This window comes from Orcinus orca, chromosome 1 (genome assembly GCF_937001465.1).
Source record: "Orcinus orca chromosome 1, mOrcOrc1.1, whole genome shotgun sequence".
Taxonomy (NCBI): domain Eukaryota; kingdom Metazoa; phylum Chordata; class Mammalia; order Artiodactyla; family Delphinidae; genus Orcinus; species Orcinus orca.
The window spans coordinates 105,912,749-105,934,291 of NC_064559.1; the positions used below are offsets into that span (position 1 = coordinate 105,912,749).

Here is a 21,543-nt window from a genome sequence, read left to right on the forward strand (position 1 = left end):
GTTATGTCCATTTCTCTACTTTGTTTAGAAACTTTAATAGTCCCCAACTGTCTGCAATCTAGGCTCTAAGTCACTCCTCTCTATCACAGGGCAGGGCTCTGGAGGACAGATTTCATGCCTCCTCCTTCAAGGCTTGGGAGCCTTCACCTAAGGCCCCCAGCAACACTGTTATAGGCCTCTGGCCCTTCCCTCTGAACATAATAACCAACCCTGCTGTTTTTTCCTTGGGATATCTCCATTTCACCAGGCTCGCCCAACACTAACCAGTGACATCTTAATAGTCTTTGCAACTTTCAAAGGTTAATGGCTACAGCTCCACTTTGGAAACCACTGGTGTGTCCACGACCCCCACAATGACTCAGTGACCTAGACATCCCCACCTCACCTGCTGGAGCCCTTTACTACACGAACATTCTTCTTCGCTTTCACTTCTCCCCAACCCTCCAACAAGTCACTGGCCTGCAAAGTCCCCTGTACTTCACTATCCATCTCCGGGGTCTAACAGACCCCACCAGACTCAACTCGAATTCCCTCATTTAGCTCTCCATCTCGCCCCTCGAATGCCCCTTCATCCCAGGACCCTGGGACCGTCCCATCTCATCGTTTAATCTCTCCAAGCACCGCCTGGGACACATCCTCTAAAAAATAAACCGAGAGATGCCTCCGTCTCTCCCCACCACTCAGTGAGCGGTGGGCAGAGGACGCCCCCCCATCTCCCCCTACAGGTTTCTCTAGACTCAACTCTAAATCTACGACCTCGACCCCCACCGCTTCTCTCCCCTCACCCCACCCCCCCAGCCCTTCGCGGCTTTCGCTACCCCTGCCCTCAAACCCGCTCAAAACACGCGGACGCGGACCCGGCCCCCCCACCCCCGGCTTCGGTCCTTCCCCTCCCCCTCCCCCTGAGGTGCCACTTACCCCCGAGGCAGGAGTGGGGGAGGGGAGAGGAGGAACAGAGTAGGGGAGGGGGCTTCGGTCCGGGGCGGCTCTCAGCCCCGGGGGGCCGGGGCCCGGGCCAGCGGCAGCGGCGGCGCAGCGTCTCCCCCCGGCGGCGGCAGCGGCGGCGGCGGCGCCGTCCCACTCCCGCAAGCACACATAGGCTCCATTGTCCGCCGGCGCCTCCCCCTTTCCGGCACCCCCCTCCTGGTACCGCCCCTTCCCCCTCCCCTCGGCCCTCCCCCAGCCGCACCGCGCCACGAAAGGTACCGCCGGCCCCGCCTCTGACGCGAGCGAAGGAGTGCCCCCTCCCCCCGGCCCCGACGTTCCGCCCGGCGGGGGAAGGGGGAACGCCCCTCCCCGCCTCAGTAAGGGCCCCGCCGCCGGGAAGGGCCCGCCCCCCTCCAAGGGAATGTCACTTGTCCCCCTTCCGGAACGCGCGTAATGGTACCAACCGGCCGCTTCCTCCTCCCCCTCCCCTGCCTTCCCGAAGAGGCACCGCCCCCTTCGCCCCGCCCACCAAGTAGCCTCGCCTCCTCGACCCCGCCCCTCCCTCCAATATTTTACTATGGAGCCGCCCCCCGCCGGCACCACCTCCTGCTTTGCATGGACACGCCCACCAGGTCCCCGCCCCAGTTCGTCACCCGGCCAGAGGTGACGCCTATTCCCCACCTTAAAGCGGCAGAGCCCCCTTTCTCAACTAAAAGAACCTCCCAAAAGACCGGTGGGGTGGGAGGGGCGGCCAGGGAGGGTCGCTTCTTTCCCGCACCTTCCTCCCCACGCACACATTCACCCGGACCTCCCCACCGCCTCTCGCAGCATTGAGAAGCAACCCAGTGGAAAAGGCGCGGAGGGGGGAAGGGCAGCGTGGAATTTGGCCATCTTTGACAGAAATACATTGGGAGCTGCCAAAGGAAGGGGTCTTTCCCTCACACTTCCCTGCTGTCCTGGTCCCGGCCTAGTCCTCAATCTTCAAGGCGACCCCCCGCGCACCTCCCGGATGCGGTTCCACCCTGCCCCATCCCCTCTCCCGTCCCTTGTCTTCACCCCTCAATCTCTGCACTGCCTTTGCTGTTACCGGCTTTCTCCCCTCCCAAGGGTGCAGGCCCCTCTTGGGGTTGAACTCTCCTCCAGCTTCTCCAAAGCACATTCTCGCCAGGTCCTGCAGATGCGTTGGCTGGTGCAGGGTTTCCCCTTACTTATGGGGCCCGGCCCAGCCCCGCTCACGCATCGCTACCTAGTGCCCATTGAGGACCTCTACCTAGATCCTCGAATAGCTTCACAACCGCTTTTTTAATCGCAGCATCACTTCCCTGATTTTTGGAAGGCCTGTGCTTTGGAGAGCTCAAAGCCCGGGCATCCCGGCACTGTCCCCTGTGAAGTGAGAGGGTAACCCATTAGACTGCACTTTTTCTTAGAAGGAAAAATGATGGCATCATGGTGAGCGCATGTTGCTGAATAAAGCTCAGATTCCCACTACTCCTGTTTTATCTTTGTGGCCCTTGTTGCTGCCCTGCCCAACTGTTATTACAGACCTGTCTGCTCCACAGCCCTCCCCAGAACACAGTGTTACATCTCTGTGTTTGTAGAGTCTTGATCTAAGATGTTTCTGCAACTATATGCACTGGCCCGGCAGCTTTTCTGAATCAGTTAAGCGAAGACTGCTTATGTTATAATGTACTGCGTATTCTCCCCGAAGATAGATGGAGGCAACATGGCCAAGAGAAGTAGATAAATTTTCTTCTGCTTTTGCTTCTATCACCATGGTTTTAACCAGGTACTTATCTCTATGTCACTTTCCCTGTCTAGAAAATAGGAAACCTTCCTTAGGGCAATCTTTTAACGAATGGTGCTGGTTGTAAAGGATGGTACAGGAGAGCCCAAAATGATAAAGCTTTAGAAACCATTTAAAACTGTAAGCTGGTCATGTAAGTTTCTATACCATGGCTCCCCAGCTTAGATTCTATGAAAAACTGTTTTTTTCATAGCAAGATGTTTTCTCTTTGTCTTCTGTTATAACTGAGCATATAAATAAAGAAAAAAGACAAAAGCAGGTATAAACAATATAAATTTAGGATCGATTGAAGGATTCCAAATGGGAAATAATTAAAATGCTTTCTTGTCAAATTTTGGTGATAGAATATTTGATGAAACATAGTAGGCACCTCTGTAAAAGAAGGCAGGAGGAAAAAGTCAGGTATGGACATATGAAAAGACAACTAAATCCAGAAATACACAAGAAGCATTTGGGATTGCTAAGGTAGATGGAAAGAAGGGATTCACAGACTTATCTGTAAGAGAAAACCACTACTAAAATAAACCAGATCACCTCTGCTCAGAGAGCTCAAAAAACAAGCTCATTATAATAATGACACACATGCAAAAAAGTCTTAACCATTTTACTAGGCCTTACACCCTCACTTAACTTTGACACTTTATATGTGTCAAAGTTCGGAATTATTTATTGAACCAGAAGAAAAAAGCAAATGAATATTAAATGTGCAACACTAGGCTAAAAGAGCAATAATACTGAGAATTTAAGCAAGCTGAAAGTCATGTTAATTTAGCTACCTTGCGCAAGGGATAGAAATGCACTTTAAAATATTATTTATTGTAATGAAATAGTTTATCTATTTTTACTAGAATTCTTTCCTCTGAATTTTCTAACTTCCATGCATTTCCATCTCACTTGAGAAAGAATTCTATTTTGCTGTACAGGTATCTAGTACACTGTATATACATAAATACTAATGGATAATGATGAAATCATTGTTAAAAGCATCCTCTAAATAAAAGCTTCAAACTATTTCTGTCACTCTAGAAATTCTAAGGTAAATCATTTTTTAAAATCCAAATGGTAGTATTGTTAAAAATAAAAGCTTTCAACACTAAAGAGATCTGGGTTTGAGTTTTTACTTTCTGAAATTTGCTTCTCATAATGATGATACGCACTCACTGTGATACAAACATGGATTGTATGTCTGGCTTCTTAGTTCTTCAAGTAATCACAGCATCTGTTATTTAAGTGTGCCGCCAGTCTTTTCTACCTGTGAACTCCACCTTCGAAACACTTTTGTTCTCTCAGCTCTTGATAAACGTATACCTAAATTTTAGGGTTGGAAAGAAACACCTCCTACTTTACAGATGAGAATTCTAAGACATAGAAGTTTAATGACTTGCCAAAATTATGCCCATTTTTAGGGACTAGAATTTAAGTCCAACACTCTACAGCACTGTTCTAACCTCCAAGGATTATTCATTCCTAACAATATTTACTATTGTAGGAGAGAACATGAAATTCTACCTTAGGAATGATGAGATCAAGACTCAGAAGGGTTGAACCCACTCAGGCAGCTGCTGCTAGGTTTATAAGAGGCCCTAATAAATCCTGGCCTTGGTCAAAGCCCTTAGTTTGTCCACGATTTCCTGCTGCTTATACTGTTTCTTACCAATTCATCTATCTCATTGTCTAAAGCAAAAGTGGCAAATTTCAACCCCAAAGGAATACTACCAAGATAGTCATTTATGACTGAAAATGAGGGGTTAGAATGGAATGGCATCTTGACTTTCACAGTGCTGTAATAAAATAGTCAGGAAGGGATTTCTTCTTTAGGTTGCCCATGGAGGAGAAAAAAATCTCCCTATCCTAGCTTTCATCAGTCCATTTAAGCCAATGGGGAGTCCCAGAGCTTCATCCCCGCCAGGAAAATTGAGGGCTAAGTGTCTCTTTTGTAAGGAAAAAATCAAAATTCCCACCTCCTGCCTTCCTGCAGCTCCACCTGGGGCCATTGGTACTCTGATGTGAGCTTGGGTCTTGTTCTGTGTCCCCACATATCTGCTTTCCACAACCTGGGAATTAGAGGCACCCTATCTGTAAAAGCTCTGACAGATCTGTGATGTGACACTCAGATCCCTTTAGACAGTACCACCAATGTTTCTCCTTCACATTCACACTCAAACCTTCATGGTTGTGCCTCCTACCCTCATTGCCTGCCTTCTAAAAGTCAAGCTTTGTGACATTCAGCCTGCAAATTCCTGAGCCCTAATTGATTGATACATTAAATGCTGACCCCTTTCCCCAGCTTTCCAATTTAGCCATAGTCCATCATGGCTTAACAACCTATGTGTTCCATCTGCTCTAACCATTTCTCCCCAGATTTCTTGGTCTTCAGGCCAGTTCTTCACATCTGTCCTTACAGTCTCATGTCCCCTTTCCTCTTCAGTTTCCACTAATTAACTATTTCATTTCTTATTATTAACCTCTTTCCCAAGAATAATTCTGGGAGAGTATTTCTACTACTTCATTTCATTTTACTCTGCTAGACATTTCTCTAGGAATTTTGCCCCTCAGATACACTTATGTTATTTTTCCTGGGTTCTGCCTTCACTGCTGAACTCTTCCCACTTCCCACAATCTCTTCCCAGCCTCTCTGTGATTGGTACCCAACTACTGCAGCTTTGACCTCACCTCCATGGTTTGCATCCAGGTTGCTCTTATTAGCCACGTTGCCTTTTGGAATCCTTGACCACCCATCATCCCAGCAATGGAAATTCCTAAGGCTGAGATGTACCTACATTTGTTTCCACTCCTGGGCTGGCAGACATTACTAGAAAAAAACCATGAAAACAAGAAAATGGATCTCAATCAAATTTCAAGTGATGAAACTTCAATTGAACTTCATTAGTTTTTACTTGGCAATCCTTTTATGCATCCTCATTGCCTCCTATGTCATTTCCCACAGCAATTATTCCAAATTTTATCCACTACTTCTCCTACATTGCAGGACCAACCTTGTCATCTCATCTCACCTCAGAAGGGTTTTGCTCAGTTCTCTCTCTTCCATTTACTTTCTCTTTACTTTAGTATCTTCAGTAAAATCTTTCTTACACAAATACTCTTTTTTTCCCCTTTCTTTTCATTCCCAACTTATCCAAAGGGTAACCTACGTTCTCTGCTACCACAATTCCTTTTCTTCCTCTGTAATTAACCCAACCACTTACCAAAATTCTTTCTCCAGTATGGCCAAACCTAATCACCAAATCCATCCAATGAATATCCTTTCCTTACTCTCTTACAGTTTGAATTCCAAGATACGATGACATTCTGGTTTTTTCTCCCTCCCCACCCCCCAACTTCATTGAGATATAATTGACATATAACATTGTATAAGTTTAAGATGTACATATAATGATTTGATATATGTATACATCGTGAAATGATTACCACACTAAGTTTAGTTAACATCCATTATCTCACATAGTTACAATTTTTGTGTGTGTGATGAGCACTTTTAAGATCTACTCTCCTAGCAACTTTCAAATATGCAATACAGTATTGTTGGCTATAGTCACCATGCTGTACATTACATCCCCAGAACCTATTTATCTTATAACTGGAAGTTTCTACCTTTTGAATGCCTTCACACATTTCCCCCAACCCTCTACCCTCTGCCTCTGGTAACCACCAATCTGTTCTCTGTTTTTGTGAGTCTGCGTTTTTTAGATTTCACATATAAGTGACATCACACAGTGTTTGCCTTTCTCTGACTTATTTCACTTAGGATAATGCCCTCAAGTTTCATCCAAGTTATGGCAAATGGCAACATTGCCTTCTTTTCTATGGTTGAACAATATTTCATTGTGTGTGTATATATATATAGTGTATATATATAGTATATATATATAGTATATATATATGCGCCACATTTTCTTTATTCATTCATCTCTTGATGGGCACTTAGGTTGTTTCTATGTCTTGGCTGTTGTAAATAATGCTGCAGTGAACATGGGGGTGCAGATATCTCTTCAAGATCGTAATTTCACTTCCTTCGAATAGATAATTAGAGGTCTGTCTTCTTTTTTTAATTTTTAAATTTATTTATTTAATTTATTTTTGGCTGTGCTGGGTCTTCGTTGCTGCGCGCAGTCTTTCTCTAGTTGCAGCGAGCGGGGGCTACTCTTCGTTACGGTGCGCGGGCTTCTCATTGTGGTGGCTTCTCTAATTGCGGAGCCGGGGCTCTAGGTGCGTGGGCTTCAGTAGTTGTGGCATGTGGACTCAGTAGTTGTGGCCCACGGGCTCTAGAGCGCAGGATCAATAGTTGTGGCGCACAGGCTTAGCTGCTCGGAGGCATGTGGGATCCTCCCAGACCAGGGCTCGAACCCGTGTCCCCTGCATTTGCAGGCGGATTCTTAACCACTGCGCCACCAGGGAAGCCAGAGGCCTGTCTTCTTTCTTGATTTTAATACTTCCTTGACCTGAACATTCCCTGAATGTTCCTTAAACTCCTTAGTTCTTTGATCTTTTCTGTCTCCACTTCTCCCTAGGATCTCTCTCTCTCTCACTCTCCTAACTTCAGCCATCACCTCTTTGCAGGTGATCAACACAACTTCAAGTCCAGCTCAGCGCTCTCTTGAGCTTAAATCCTGCGTTTCTATCCACTCAGCTTGCCCACCTAGAAGTCAGTTTAACACATCAAAAAACAAACTCACCATCTTTCAAAATTGTCTCACTTCTGAATTCACTGCCTCTCACTTAGGCTCAAAACTTTGGAGTAACCCTGACTCAAAGTTTCCAGCTGTCTATGTATTTTTCTCAATCACCAATGTCCACAAATTCCACTTAAATCAATTTCTTGTTTTCTGTTCCCAAGTTGAGACTGACTGTTGTAATAATTTCCAAGTAGACATTCCTGCCTCCAGCTTTTCCCCCTATCAGTCAATTCTCCATGCTCTTTCCAGATAGAGCTCCCTAAAAGACCTGTGTGTGTGTGTGTGTGTGTGTGTGTATATAATCATCATATATAATGATATATGATATCATATATGATATCATTATATATGTGATATAATTATCATAATATATATATAATATGTATATTATCATTTGTGTAGTACCTATTCGTCTCTAATTACCCTAGCCCTACTGGTTCTTCTGGGCCCAGCTAGGGCCCCTCTATGCTAACATCTCAACAATGTCGTATAGCAGGAACAATATTGGCTTTAGAGTCACCTGGACCTGGGTTTGAATATTGGACTGCATTTTACTGGCCAAATAACTTCAAACTTCAATAGGAAAAAACGTTATTTTCTTTATCATTAATTTCAGTCGTAGATGTCTATATCACCAATTTTAGAACATAGCCTAGACACACAAACTTTTAACGTCATCTACCTTCAATTGTAGTTGCCAATCCTCCCCTATATCCTGAGAGCAGAATCTGACACCTCTTTGTGTTTTGCAGTCATTTAGTCATTGCTATATTTATTGAGCATCTACTAGGTGCAGGGCATCTTGAGGGGGTCAAAAAATGAATCAGATATCCAATTTTGTCCTCAAAGTATAATTAGACTTATATGGAAGATTCATTCATTGGGAAAAAAAAAAGTTTAGTAAATGCTTAATTTGTGCCAGGTATTGTGCAAAGTACTGAAGATTCAAATAAGAGGACATGTTCCCTGATGTTAGGATCTGGGATCTATCTAGTTAGGAATACTAACAAGTAAACATTTATAATCAAGTATAGTAAATGCTGTGATATGGATAAATACCAGGCATTTGGGGCACACAGAGGAGGCGTATCTAATCCAGACAGCAGAGTCAGGAAATGCAATAAGACCTGAGTGGAATCTTAAAGAATGCGTAGGAGTCAGCCAGGCAAAGGACTCAGCAATGTGCAAAGGCTCAGCTGTGTGACAATGTATATAAATAACCACAATACAAGATAGAAAGTAATATAATAAATAAGTGGCAGAGCAGAGGCAAAAAGTGGCTGTCAGAGGAGATACATTATTGGGAGTTCCATGAGGTGAGCAGAAACTGCTTTGTGGAAGTGGAGGCATTTGAAGCAACCTGAAGGGGTCGGGTTCAGACATGCCGTGGGGCCAGATGCCTCTTTGCCTTCTCAGCATTCTATGCAGTGCCCTGTACACAGTGGCACAGTGCCTTGTTTGCTGTGATGATGGTTATGATTATGATGATGATGGTGATACCTAGGTTTTTCTCATGAAGTTGCCTCTTCCCTCTTCCCAGAATGTTTACAAGGGGAGACTCATGATTCAAAAAAGCCATTTCTGGGTGGAGGGGCTCTCAATCAGACTGCCTAGCTTTGAATCCCAGCTCTGCCATTAGAGGGCTGTGCGACTCTAGAAAAATTACTTAACTTCTCTAGGGTCGAGTTTTTTCTTCCATAAAATGGAGTAATGATAGTATTTCCTCACAGGGTAGTATGTGGAACAAATGAATGACTAATGTAGATGTCTAGGAATAGTGCCTGGCATACAGTAAGTGCCCAATAAATGTTGGTTATTATTATTACATTTGTTCATCTCTGGATTATCCACAATGGGATTGGCCTTCGGAGAGATTTTTGGAGCACTAAAAAGGCCATCTCCTCAATACTTCACTTATTCTGACATCAAATCTCACTCACTGGTATCTCTTCAACTCTCCGAATACACTCCTTTAAATTCTATCATTAGAAATTCATACCTTTGGGGGACTTCCCTGATGGCACAGTGGTTAAGAATCTGCCTGCTAATGCAGGGGACACGGGTTTGATCCCTAGTCCAGGAAGATCCCACATGCTGCGGAGCAACTAAGCCTGTGCACCACAGCTACTGAGCCCATGAGCCACAACTACTGAGCCCACGTGCCAAAACTACTGAAGCTCGCATGCCTAGAGCCCATGCTCTGCAAAGAAAGAAAGAAAGAAAGAAAAAGAAAGAAAGAAATTCATACCTTTGGATTTAAGATGTCACTTCCCCAATCCCTTGGGAAGGAACATAATAGGGCGTTCGCCCTGTTTTATTTTAATAATTTATCTGGCCAGACCTCTATCTTTCTTAACTGCCACGTGTACTGAGGAAATATTATGGAGAAGAAAGAAAAGGCTAATTCTGAAGCTTGGAGAACCTTCCCCAGAAACTTAAGCTAGAAGGAGATACTCAGAGGGCTTTCTGAGGGCAGTAGGTCCTCTGGGATTGGAGAAAGAGGTGAGATAGGAGAGAGATGACAAGAAGTAATGAGGACAACAAAAACAAGGTCATTTGTGTCAGTAAAGACAGGCTTTACTAACTTAACAAACAGTGCTGATCTTGACTTTGGGACTCTTCATCCACCACTCCTTTCTCCACTCTGTGCTGTGTTTTGGAATAAATCATTCTTTTCAGGATACATCTTGATTCTTATTAATGAAGGAGACTATACAGGTGACCAAGTATCCCTGGTTTTAAAATTTCATAATGACTTTTACATGTTGGCTTTCTTCATGATCAAAAATTAATAAATACCTACTATCTGTCTTAGTGCCAAATTAAGTAGAGTGAGAATTTCATTAGAGTGAGAATTTCATTAGAGGCTGAAGAAATAGTCCCTCTCAGGGACCTTACAGTCCAATTGAGGAAGCAAAAAGATTTCAGGGCTTCCCTGGTGGCGCAGGGGTTGAGAGTCCGCCTGCCGATGCAGGGGACACGGGTTCGTGCCCCGGTCTGGGAAGATCCCACATGCTGCGGAGCGGCTGGGCCCGTGAGCCATGGCCGCTGAGCCTGCGCATCCGGAGCCTGTGCTCCGCAACGGGAGAGGCCGCAAGAGTGAGAGGCCCGCGTACCGCAAAAAAAAAAAAAAAAAAAGATTTCAATAACAATTAATTCCTAAATTGTATTACAGACATGACACAAACTCTAGACTTGAAGGAAAAAAAAAAAAAGCAGTGAGGAAAGTCTGGAGTAGCAAGCAATAATTTGAAGGGTCAGAAGTTGAACTGGGCCTTGAAGAATAGGATTTGGGCAGTTCCAGGAGGGGACAATGACCCCAGAGGAAGAGAGACAAGGAGCAAGCCACGGACTGAAAAGAGAATAGCATATGTGTGGACCAAAAATTACAACAGTAAAGGTCATTTCCAACAACCATAATGACAGCTGTCCATTATTGAGTATTTAGTATGTGCCTGTAACAAGCACTATTCTGAGCACTATGTTTATATTGTCTCACTTAATACCCATAATAACGTCATGAGGTATGATCTGTTATTCTCATTTTACAGTTCAGGGCTCAGATGGTTCAAGGAGTATGTAACTGTCCTAAATCGTGCAGCTAATTGGGGGCTGAGATTATAACCCAAGTCAACCTGAGGTGAAAGCTCTCAATCACCCCACACTACAGCCTCTCTTCAGTGCAGGTATTAGGATGCAATGGGCATACAATTGGTTAAATAAGTTGGGAATTCATGACACAAAATATAATTTAGAGAAAGCATGCAAGAAGGATACACTGTGAGTTTAAAAAAAAGCCACATAAAATAAGCTATAAGGATAGATTCTACAACATGTGGAATGTAGCCAATACTTTATAATAATTATAAATGGAGTATATATAACCTTTAAAAATTGTGAATCACTATATTGTACACCTGTAACGTATATAATATTATACAGTAACTATACTTCAATTAAAAAAAGAGTAACAAAACCCCTAGTATTATAAAAGTAACATGCTTACTTTTTCTTCATGATTTATCCTGTTGGTAACTTTCAACCAAAAGATTGTTCATTCTAAATAAAATAATATTGTAAAAAGAAAAGTACCATGCTTAAAAATTTACAGCCTCAAAAAACAAAACAAAAACAAAAAAAAATTTACAGCTTTTCTATGAATAATTTTTATAATGTCATTTACTGGTAGACATTTAACAAAGATACGTGTATTTGAAAATACTAGCAAATATTGCAATAGATGCCTATATTTATCAAAACAGAACCAAAAACATGTGTATATATGCATTTATATAGCTAAAACAACATTCTAAATCTCCACTAATAAGAAAAAGTCATAGTTTACTGAACACTGCTCGTGGAACCAGGACCTTCCTTTCAGTATCATCCTGCATGTGATTTATAATTACACCCATTTTACAGGTGAGAAAACCAAAATGAAGAGGTTAAATGGCTTGCTCAAGCCTCACAATAGTTAAACAGCTCAGTCCAGACTTGAATGCTAGGCTGGCGGCAACGCCTGTGCCCTTGCTGCTATCCTACACAGCCTCTCTCTTTGACCAAGGGAAAAACTGTGTAATAATAATACCACTGCAACATACATGGTATTTTTCAAAGCATTTTCACATTCATAGCAACAGCTGGTCCTTATGATAACCATGTGACAGGTTTGGAAGATACCTCCAGCATAGTGAATAATAATAGTAGTCATAATAATCATTAGAATAATAATATTAGCCAGCACTGATTGAGTGTTCCCCATACACCTGGCACTATGCTAAGACCTTTACATGGATTGTATGGTTGGTTCATAACAACTCTATAAGATAGGCTCCTTACTTGCACATGAGGAAACTGGGGCTCTCCTAACTGGTGTTAAGAGAGGTTACGTAACTTAATGAAGGAGGCTGGGCTCAGATAAGTTACAGAACTAATTCAAGGTCATGTGATAACGAGGGTGATTCCTGGACTAGAGCACAGATCCCCAGATTCCACATCCACACATGCCCTTTTCATGTTACTATTCTAATAATGAATCTGCAACTACAGGAAGGACAATTTGAAGAGAGAGCTTCAACCAGCAAGAAGAGCAGCTGGAAGACTAGTGTGTAGAGATGATGCAGAGCCAGGTAGCATAGTGTGAGGGGGAATGAAGAGGTGGCAAGGCCAGGGGCTATCTGAGGAAGGTTATAGCAACTCACTTCTGCAGCATGTAAATATAAGAGGAAGAAAAAATAGCTTAAGTTTGGCTTCTAGCCATAAAATTGGTGAAAAGAGGGGCATTGTGGCCAGAAATGAGAGTGGTTCAAAAATGGTACTGGTCCACAGTAAGATAACACTACACACCAACACAGGATGGATTTTAAAAAAGACAGACAATATCAAGTGTTGTGACAATGGAGAGACGCTGTAACTCTCATACATGGCTGTGGGAAGGGAAAATGGTGCAGCCGCCTTTGTAAACAGTTTAGTAGTTTCTTAAAAAGTTAAACATAATTTACCATATGACCCAGCAATTCCACTCCTATATGTCCACAAAGAATTGTATGCGAATGCTCTACAGCAGCATTATTCTCAATAGCCAAAGTACGGAAACAATCCAAATATCCATCAACTGTTGAATGGATAAATAAAATGTGGTACATCCATACGATGGAATACGTTCAACAATAAAAAATAATCAAGTACTGATACGTACTATAACATGGATGCACCTCAAAATCACTACGCTAAGTGAAAGAAGCCAGATACAAAAGACTATATATTGTATAAGTTTATTGACATGAAATGTCCAGAAAAAGCAAATCTATGAAGACAGAAAGCACATTTAGTGGGACTGGGAATAAGGATCAACTGCCAATGAGTATGAGGAATCTTTTGGGGGTGAAGTATATGTTATAAAACTGGATTTTGGTGATGGCTGCACAACACTGTAAATTTACCAAAAAATCATTGATCCATACACTTAAAATGGGTGAAATTACGGTATGCAAATTGTATCTCAATAAAGATGTTCTTTAGAAACGTGAAGCTGGTTTGTGAAGGCAGAAAGAGAGTTAAGTTTTAGAATCACAGGTGACCATTAAACACTAAAGTGGAGATGTCCCACCAGGTAAGAGGGTAGGCTAGAGGTGCAGAGGTGAAAGCCAAAGCAATAAAAATGGATAAGATCACGAAAGAAAAAAAAAAAGCACACAAGACAAAAGGAAGAAAGGAAGATGCCAATGGCACACGTTTGGTGTCACTACCATTTAGGGGCAAGGATGATGGTTTACCTGGGCTAATGTGGTATTTACCCTGGTAGCGACGCATCTATAGCTAATATTCAGATTTACTTGTATTCTCTAAGCATACACCCACTGAGAGCAAAGGTACGTGCCCCACAGCATAGCAAACAGTAGGGTAAATCTACTTGGGGGAAAATTGCCTCTAAGTGACTAAGATACACAAGGATAACTGGGAATGGACTGAATATGTTCCCTGTATTTTGATGTTAAAAAGAGAACTGCACAAAAAAAAAAAGAGAGAGAGAACTGCACAAACACTTTTACCCAAATTAGAAGTAACATCAGCATTAGGGAGTGCAGTTTTCAAGAGCAATGATATTTCACTTAGTTACTAACAACCAAGAAGGATCGATATTATGCTGGACCACCCCTGGAATCAGACTCTTTGGCCCCAATATTGACTTCTGAATTTAGGAGCCAGCAGAGACTCAGGTAACCTCTACAACTGCTTTCTCACCTCAGAATTAGTGGACCCTTCCTCCTCCTGCCCCCACCCCATCCCTACCCAAAGCTTAGAACTTTGGGGAAGAGACCCTCCCAGGCTAGGGACTAAAGATGTCTTCCCTCCCCCAAGGCCTGACAATCCTTTTTGTTTCTCCTTCTGTCACATTTCTGGTATAAATGAAGCAAAATTAGACTACAGACCTTGGCTGTGAAAATAAAGGATTAAAAAAAAAAAGATTCAAAAAGCAGGGAGCTCGGGCTTCCCTGGTGGCGCAGTGGTTGAGAGTCCACCTGCCGATGCAGGGGATGCGGGTTTGTGCCCCGGTCCGGGGAGATCCCGCGTGACGCAGAGCGTCTGGGCCCGTGAGCCATGGCCGCTGAGCCTGTGCGTCCGGAGCCTGTGCTCCGAAGCGGGAGGGACCACAACAGTGAGAGGCCCGCGTACCGCAAAAAAAAAAAAAAATCAGGGAGCTCAAGATAGGAATGGAAGCCCAAAGTTGGAACAACACTGGCTTCAGGACCACCTACCACCCACATCATATGGGGGTGGGGGTGGGGTCAGCTCAGCAGGGGTTCTCAATCCCGGGTGCAAGGTGGACACCAAGGTAGAATTTAGATGAAAGGAAAATAAACCTTTATTTTCACTAGCTTCTAACTGAAATTTATAATTTCCTTCAATTCTGAATGTAGTAGGCAAGAGATCAAGGTAGAGCAATTCATGACTTTTTACCAATAGAATCACAGATTTTTCACATCATCTTACAGCTGTGGCAGATATCCTAAATATCACTTACCCTCATCACTACGACAAAATGACAGTAGTTATTAGATCTGCCAGCAGATCTTTTTTATTAATGCTCTAATAAAGAAACACATGTAATACTATATCACAAATTTGATGCCTTTAATATTTTGATATTTCATTATAACTATTTTTGTTCACAATTTCTTTTGTTTTATGTGTTTAAAATCATTATTCTGTCCATAGGCTTCACCAGACTGCCCAAGGGGTTCCATGTCACAAAAAAGGTGAAGGACTCCCTGGCTGGAAAAACTCCCCAGTCCTCATCCAGCACCACCAAAAATGAGCCTCCCTGCTGCGCCTGCGGTCCCACCATTAGTGAACATTTCCTTTGGGTTTTTAAGATTCGCATTAAATTGCAAATGCCCCCAGATGAGAAGAACTTCTCCAAGTGTTATTAGTTAACCCCTTAAATGGGGCTGTTTAGCAGCTAGCTGAGCACAACACCCTACAATTCAATTAAGCAAACATTTATTGAGCTCCTGCAAGTGGTAAGGAACCAGGCTTGGGGATGGCAAGCGAAACTCTGCAAGGTTTCTCCCCTCAAGGGTGCCAGCAATCTAGTAGGAGGCATAAAACAAGTACAGAAAAGACAGGGGAAAGAGAAATGCTAAGGGGAAAGTGCAAAGAGCAAAGATCGTTCTGGGGGAGGGATGGTTCGGGAGGAAAGAGACTCCCTCATGCTTGCATTCCAGAAGCAGTGACTGACTGTTCACTCGGTCCACAGAATACAACCTTAGTCAAGGTCACTGCCTAGGGTTAAGTTAAACAGGTAAAACACGAAGTAAGCTACTGGCATTGAGTTCTCTATGGGGTATAAAAGGCCGGGGAAGCACAGAGGAGGGAGTAACTCAGTGCCGGTGGGGGCGGGGAGAGCCTAGAAAGACTGTTGGTTGCGATGAATGTGGCACGGAGGAAGTGACACATGAGCTGAGTCTAGTAGGATAAGTTTTAAAAAAAAGGGAGAGGAGGGAGAGAGAGAGAGAGATGGGGGAAGGGAGGAGGAGGGGGAGGGGCACCGCATTCCTGGCAGAGGTATGTGTAAAAGGGCCTGTTCTGAGAATGCATTTTCAGTAGGAGTTTAGGGATAGTGGAGGAACCCGGCAGGAGACGGGGGGTGGGGGTGGGGGACGTGGAATTGTATAGCCGGGCTGTACTGTGTGAACGGACCTTACATTTAATGCTGAGGAGTTTGCATCCTCTCCCTCTGGAACAATCAGAAAGGCTTCTTGAAGGAGGAGACATTTGAGCTGGGCCTGAAAGCCTGAGAAAAATTTCAACAGGTGGAGATGGGGCAGGGAGGGGAGTGTTTCAGGAGAAACGAACAGCACAGCCAGGCACAGGGCCGATAGCATATGGCTTGGTAAGAACGGTGCTGGAGCCGCGCGTGATCCAGAGCGCGCGGCACGCGGCGCACCTGACGGGGGTTGGGGGATGGGGGGATGAGTGTTAACAATTCAGGTTCCCGGCCGCCACGCAGACCCGCCTAGTCGGGACCTCTGCCGGCAAGCGTGTGGTTACCCATATCTTGACGCGCAGTTGTTTAGTGACTTAATAGGAGAGAAGGCTAAAAGGATGGTAGGCTTTGAATGCACGGTAAGAATCTGCATTTAAATCGGAAGGCAGTGGGGAGCTCCGGAGAATGGACCCAGAGGGAGAGTGGTATTTATCAAAGCCGTACTTACGAAGATTTAGAGACAGGAGAGATGAGGTTGGAGAGTACGGGGACCGAGGTAAGGGCTGTTACAGACGTCCAGGTAGGGAGTATAATGAAGTATGGCAGTGGCAGGGGGAAGAGGAGGGAAGGGACAAACGGAAAGACGTTCAGATGACAGACTCTACATGGCTCACTGGGCAACTGAAGTGGATGGAGGGGCTGAGTCACAGAGGACTCCAGGGATTTGAGTTGGGCAGTGAGGAAAACAGTAAGGCCTTTAAAAGCAAAGGAGGGGAGGAAGACGCCTTTACTATAAAGCAGGTGAGGAAGCAAGGTGTCGAGGTGTAAAGTGGCGGCACAGAGTCAGAGGCCAAGAATAGTGATACTTCTTTTAAGGGAGCAGCCACTGGTTAGTGGTGTACAAAATGAGGCACAGGTCGCACACCAAGACTGGGATGGGGCAGAGGAAGGCTGCAAGGGCTGCCTTTATCACCATTTTGTTGAGGGTCCCCTAACAAGGTGAAGGGCAATCTGAGCTGTAAACCCAGGCAAGCCCCTTCTCTTCTCAGGAGCTCCCGTTTCCTCCTCGTTGGAAAAGCAGATGATAATAAAACTTATCACCCACTCATCTCATGGGAGTGCTGTGAGAGCAACCAATATACATACATAAATAAGTCCAAGGCACTTGGCAAGAACGAAGGTGCTGGAAACGCTAAACAATAATAAATTCAGCCACTTCCTCGTCATGATAGTAAACAAGGTGTCTTTCTAAAAAGCAGATATGGTTGACCAGATACTAAATTTGAGGCTGTCTCTAACAACAGGTAATTAAATCTAAACCCTTGATTTTCAAGAATTCCTTCATCAGAGAGTCTCAGAGTGACCCTAATATCTCTATCAAACTGAGGCCTGGACCAGACAGCAATTAATAAACATGAAAATTACTTTATCATCCCCCTCTCCCATTCTTAGTATCAATATGTGACTAATATTAGCATCCAAACTACAGACAGTCCCCACCAGCCCCCTACACTGTACTCTTTGTCACACCCCTGAGGTCCTGCTCTTGGCAGAAGGGTGCTGTATAAAATATTCAGATCCTAGGTAGGATATGCGCAACCTACACGGGAAAGAAGGCTGTCAGACAGAAAAGAACAGTACTCCTAAAATGACAAAGATAGGACATCCATTTTAAAGGAACACATCTCTAATTATATGTTCCATGCATAGCAAATCTCTTAATAAATCCCACCACAATCTCTGCTCCCCTAAAGAGCAGACCTGATAGGTAATAACTCCCCTCCTCTGTGGTAAAATCCAATTTTCACACCTGGTAAATGAAATAACTCCACTGTGAACCAAGGTCGGGTTGGGGTGAGCCGTTAACAGAAGGTTAGGGGCTGTGCATCATGTAACAGCTCTTCTGGGAGCCCCTTCCAGAGATTTGCTCCTTTTATGCCAGTTGATACTACTCGGCCAGAAAACCTCCAACCTCCTAGGTTACAAATGCTATTTGTCACCTGGAGTGGTTATAAATGAGTACTACGGTTCTGGGGTCACATAGGTGCAAGGCCTGGCTTTGGCCTTTATCTCTTGTTTGGTAGGAAGGTTCCTTACCATTTGTGTACTTTTAGGAGATAAGCTTATACCACATTCCTGACAAATTGACCACGAGAAGGGGAGATGCTACTGAAATTTACAATGGTAAAGGAGTAAAACACTGGAAGAACAAAAAAATATAAAGCCAAAAATCCAGCCAGGATGTGTGTACTGTACAGACTTAATCAGGAACAACAAAAGTGGACATCCACAAGGAATACACACACACACACACACACACACACACACACTCACACACACACTTAAAGATAACTAGAATGTGGGCCAGAAACACATCTCAGGATACATAAGAATTTAATAAAGGGGATATCACAGATAAGTAGAAAAAGGAAGGCTTGCTCAAGAAATAATGTTGAAATAATTGTCCTACTGTTTGGGGAAAAAAATTCAGCTCCTTATCTCACATCATATAATACAAAATTCCAGAGGGATTAAAGAGATAAATATAAAAATGAATTAGTTTTTTAAAAAAAAACTAGAAGAAACATAGATGAATCTTTATCTGAACTTGGGGACAGGGAAAGATATTCTTAGAATAAAATCAAGGGAAAAAAATAAATAATTCAGTAGATTTGACTACATAAAAATGTAAAATTCTGTATTTAAAAAAATCACAAAACTAAAAGTCAAACAACCTAATGAAAACAAAATATTTCCAACAAGTAAGATTTCAACAGATATGACTGAAAAGAAGTTAATATTCTTAGTATATAAAGAACTCACACAAAACAATATGAAAAATGTAAATACCTGAGTTGAAATTTAACACTTCACATACACAGAAAATTAACAGAAAAAAAATCACTTGAACTTACGAAAAATTCATTCTAGCTAGTACTCAAAAAAGTAATATAGGGCTTCCCTGGTGGCGCAGTGGTTGAGAATCTGCCTGCTAATGCAGGGGACATGGGTTCGAGCCCTGGTCTGGAAGGATCCCGCATGCCGCGGAGCAACTAGGCCCGTGAGCCACAACTACTGAGCCTGCGCGTCTGGAGTCTGTGCTCCGCAACAAGAGAGGCCGCGATAGTGAGAGGCCCGCGCACCGCGATGAAAAGTAGCCCCCGCTTGCCACAACTAGAGAAAGCCCTCGAACAGAAACGAAGACCCAACACAGCAAAAATTAATTAATTAATTAATAAACTCCTACCCCCAACATCTTCTTAAAAAAAAAAAGTAATATAATAAATAAATCATATTTTCTATGCAGGCCTGGCACAGGATAAACGTGGTAAATATTTGTTGACTTGTTCAAATTAACAAAAAATAAGAAAATCCCAATGTTCAGTGTGTGGTCAAATGAGTGCTCTCACATGCAACCTGTAGGATTACATATGAAAGCAGGGGTCAGCAAACTGTTTCTGTAAAGAGCAGACAGTAAATATTTAGGGGTTTGCAAGCCGTACAATCTCTGTTGCAACTATTGGGCTCTGCCATCGTAGGATGAAAACAGCCAGAGACAGTATGTAAATGAATGAACATGACTGTGTTCCAAAAATATGCTATTTATGGAAACTGAAATGAGAATTCCAAATAATTTTAATGTCATGAAATATTATGCTTCTTTGGATTTTCCCCCAATCATTTAAACATGTAAAAACCATTCTTATCTCATGGACTGTACAAAAACAGACCATGGGCCAGGTTTGGCTTATGTGTCATAGTTTGCCCTGTCCTAGAGCAACACTTCTGGAAATCAGTTTGGCACTATATATCAAGAGCCTTTAAAGAGGCCATACACAGGCTTGCCAGTATTAAAATAATCTGGTACAAATAATTTTTAAAATGAAAAGTGGAAAGTTTGTACTATTTTCCCTAATTGCCCTGTAATTCCCTTTCTAGGAATTATTTATAAGGAAAAAGGAAATGAGGAAACTCAGACAGAAATTTATGCAAAGAAGTATCTAAACATCCAGCAGACTGGGAATAGTTAAATAAACCTTGGTACGTTCACAATGAAATATGCAGCCATAAATCTTTTGCAAAAAGTATTTTATGACATTTGAAAAATGCTCGTGATAAAGTTATGTGAAAGAGGCTGGATATAAAATGTGTACATTGTCCTATCCTAATTTTGCAAAACATATGTACATACAATTTATATAGATAGAAATATACACATGTATGTACATAGAGAAAAGACTGAAGGAAATGCAATAAAATGTGAATGGTGCCCTGGATGCTGGGTTCATGAGTGATTAAATTTTTCTTTATTCTTTTGTTCTAGTAATTCTCTACAATAAATAGTTATTACCCTTGTACTTAGGAAGACACTAATATTGTATTTAAAATAAAATAAACTGGGAAAAAAATCCAGAATCTGAAGTTTACACAGAATAGTCAGAGAAGAAAAAAAAAAAGAGAAAAGCCTTTCCAATGCAACCTAGATGTAAAATCTTGACAAAATCTGCAATGAAAAACAGACCCAGGCAACTGAAATTCGCCTGGGTCTAAAACTCAAGCAAAATCACCACAGGAGGGAAAAAAAAGTTCTGATCGAAAGCAGCTGAGACCTGGAATCTATGACTGACCCTACACTGAACATATCCCCCAAAAGAAGCACAGATTAAAGGACCTGTCCTTGTGCACAGTGTGGATGGGGGCACTCAGATGCTTCTTTTTCCTCCCCTTCCAACAACCGCCCTGCCTCCCGCCACCCCCCCCCATTGCCAACAATAAACCAAAAAACAACCCCTGTCTCAAGCTTTAGAAAGACAGAATTCTATAAGGAAAGCTTGCTTCTTTCGTTTTGTTTTTAAAGAGGTATGGCTTTTGCTCTTCCAAGTGTTAACTAGCCATTTACACTTGGATGCATCTTTTGCTGGAAAGAGAGTGGGGAGTTAGGGCAGGAAATGGAGGGTTCCCAAGCAAACTTCATCTCTTTCAGTTTGGTCCAGAACCTGACCTACACACAAGTAGTGTATGGCTATCTTTTGGGGAGGTTACTGTTTGCTACTTGATATTCTACCCCTTTATGTTGGTTGCTTCATTTAGTTCTAACAAGAAGCCAGTAAGGAGGACTTTACCCAACATTATCTACGCAATTGTCATACCAGTCAAGACCTACCAGATTAGGCCTAGAGGAATCAAATAATTTGTCCAGGGTCATCTAGGTAATAAGGGGCAGAACCTGGTTTCAAATCTTCTAAGTTTGTGGCATTGGTGGCTGAAATGTTTCTAAAGCCAGATTTTAAGGAAAGGCAGGGTAAAGCTCAAGTGTTACCATCAAACACACCTGAGTTCAAGGTTCAAGATCATAGTATGAGTTGATTTTTCTCAGCCTCAGTTTTCTCACCTATAAAAATGGGAAT

The 21,543-nt window shown here is 42.9% G+C and overlaps 1 protein-coding gene across 5 annotated transcripts in view; it reads right to left on the bottom strand.

Annotated features, from left to right (window-relative positions):
- Positions 1 to 21,543, bottom strand: part of BCL9 (BCL9 transcription coactivator) — an 85,325-nt gene that overhangs the window by 24,523 nt on the left and 39,259 nt on the right. For 3 of the 5 annotated variants that reach the window (XM_033416558.2, XM_033416560.2, XM_033416556.2), the window contains exon 1: positions 919 to 1,125. The exons of the other annotated variants lie outside the window; for them this stretch is intronic. The gene's annotated coding sequence lies outside the window, so the exon portion shown is untranslated. Of the gene's footprint in view, positions 1 to 918; positions 1,126 to 21,543 lie in introns of those variants that run through there. 5 annotated transcript variants of the gene reach the window in all.